Here is a 2950-nt window from a genome sequence, read left to right on the forward strand (position 1 = left end):
TGAAGGGGGTGGGCGGTTGGTGTTGGACCCCTGGGGTCTGTGTGTATGTGCCAATAGCCCATATGCACATGTGGTGTGCTGAAAAATGGTCCTGCATTGTTTGATCCATGAATGTGAGACTCTGGCGTGAATCACACATTAAGGCTTGCAGTGAACAGAAGAATCTGCTTAGTGATCTTTGTTTCGTGCAATAAGGCGATATATCTTACATTTTGAAGCTATCATTGAGGTTAACATTTTATTTGTTTCACAAACAAAGCTTTAGTTCTCACAGTGAACAAAGCAAAATGCTCATAAAAGCCTGCTGACAGTCATTTAGGAAACGCACACATTATGACCAGTGGCAGTGTTTTCGTTGCAGAAAATACTTTCCCGTTGTAAAACTTTTGGCTGTTAAGACGCCTGGAAAATGTTGCCCATGTCAGCATACTTAGAATGAATGAGGCAAAGGCCAGACTTGACTATAGCTGTGAGCTGTGGCCATGTCTTTTGTGTGTGAAACTAGCAGGCAAGACACTGGATAACAAGAGAGGGGGGGAAAGGCTAATTATTTTTAACAGCTTAACACTCCAATCAAATGAGCTTTCTGGAGATTTTTACACACTGTTGTGGCTCACGTCACTGGGGTATATTAAACCTCTTAACAGAATGTCGCCTTTGTTCGGCTGCTTTTCACGCTAACAAGAGGCCTGTGAGGTATATACAGTACAATCAAGATATTCACACACACCCTGTCATGTGATGATACAGACAATAGACCGTACAAGCAACAGAACCCCCCACCCCCAGCCCCAGCGCCACAAAATTATTTTTTTTATTTCTTGTGGCTTCAGCATTTTGGGGGTTATATACTGTGTGAAAAGAAGTGACATGCTGTATTTATTCAGTGGAAAAGTTTACAGAGCTTATGAAAAAAATGTTAGTGGTCATGAGGGAATTCTTCTCAAGGTAGCTCAGAATAGATTATGTCCTTTTTTCCATACCCAATTGTTTTCCTGCTGCTGCGGAAAATACTTTTTTCAAACTAGAGGGGATGCATCAAACTTAAAAATAAATAAATAAGTAACACAAGAAAGGGGCTCTTATTCAAAAACAGAATGGTTAACTCAAGATATAACATGTTTTCTGGAAATTGATTAATATATGAGGTGGATATCTTTGTTGTTGACGTTATTGTCAAACTGCAATATTTTGTCTTCCTTTTGAGTATATTCACAGGAAATAAGATGGGAAAAGTCTAAGCTCCCCAGCAGGTGTATAAGCTAATCTCTGCAGTTTTCCTGTTGGTATAAAAATACCTGAAATGCTAGTTTGATAGAGTTGTTCCAGACATGCATAGCGGCAGCAGAGAGACCACAGAGTGTATCAGTGTGATCTAACAGTGGTAGGTAGGACCATTTGGAAGTGATTTATGTCCCATTTTGCACTGATCCATAACCCTGCATTTGACGAGGTTAACGCACATCAATCACTTCTCTGAAGGTCTTCTGCTCTCAGAAGCCACTTTTTCTCTGCGCTCGACTAAATAATAGGTTCTGGTTTCTTGTACCCAACAGACATGTAGACTAGCCCCACTATGTCAGAGGAAGATACCATCTCTGGATAAGAGAGAAATGGGAGATTCCACTTCATACATTTGGTTGCACACTCTCTATCACTGTGACTTAATGAAACTCCTGTTATCATTATAAATCATTCTCTCTTTGCATGAGGGTGTGATCTTATTTAACCCACAAGAAAGGCTCACTATTGTCCAGCTATTCATGCTTCAAAAAGCCCTCAAAACCTCAACAACGTGCTTCCCCCCAAAACATCTCCACCCCTCTGTCTACCTGCTCTAATTAAGCGCCAGTCTAAGTGTCGCTGTCTTGTGTTGAGCATGTGTTCCTGTCTGGGCTGCAGACAGTGGATGTGTCTACGTATCTCTTTGTCTATTTGTTTGATTTGTGTGTGCATGTGAGTGCAAGTGCTTCAAACAAATATGCCCACATTCACAAAACACATTCAACTAGTCTTGAGCGTAGCCAGAGGCACACTCCACCAGTCTGTCTGGGTGTAGTGCTCATCACACACAGACAAAACCACTTCAGTTGGCCAGTTCAATGGCCAGTGAGAAGCTTTTTATCACTCTCAGAGTATACTTTTATTCAAATTAACTTATTCTATTTTAAAGTACGCCTTGCCTGTAATTGCTGAGCTTTGAATAAAAGATCATGGGAGGCAATAGATTCATTTAATGAACTTGAGTGAACAGAGTGGGTGCATTAAAATAGACCTACACACCTTTGTTTAACATGTCTGTTTGAAACAGCTTTTGACTTAACTGTAAAATGCAGCAATCATGCAGCGTTCAATGGTTTGGTGAAGTGGTGTAAGTAGTATTACAGTAGCATGCTCAAGATCAGAAATACAACATCAAGAGGTTTGATTATAGGTAGAACAGCCTTGTTCAGGGCATGTTACCATATTGGAGTGTTGGCTAAAGTTAGTGTTGCTGTGCTGCTCTAAATGGGATTTGGGAAAGAGTCCATTAACTCTAGGCAAACTCATTGAGCATTAACAAGTCCCTAAATTCATTAGTCCTCATCCTCAAAATGTTTTTTGGGTGGAATTTGGTCTAAAACTAAGTCTTAAAAAAGCATAAATCCAACTTCTAAGTTGCTTGACCTCCTAACAGGTTAGGTTATGACAATCATATTACAGTTTTCATAATAATAATAATAATAATAATAATAATAATAATACATTTTATTTGTAATGCACTTTACATTAAGGGAAATCTCAAAGTGCTACAGGTTAAAAGCATAATAGTCTAATTATAAAAAAGGATAAAACAGCTAAAAACATAAGAAAAAGTATACATACATCCATACAAGCTAAAAAGGAAAGTTTTTAGCCCTTTTTTTTAAAAGTGTCTATGGGCTGTGGTGCCCTCAGCGTGTATAATTGT

This window comes from Centropristis striata, chromosome 6 (genome assembly GCF_030273125.1).
Source record: "Centropristis striata isolate RG_2023a ecotype Rhode Island chromosome 6, C.striata_1.0, whole genome shotgun sequence".
Taxonomy (NCBI): Eukaryota; Metazoa; Chordata; class Actinopteri; order Perciformes; family Serranidae; genus Centropristis; species Centropristis striata.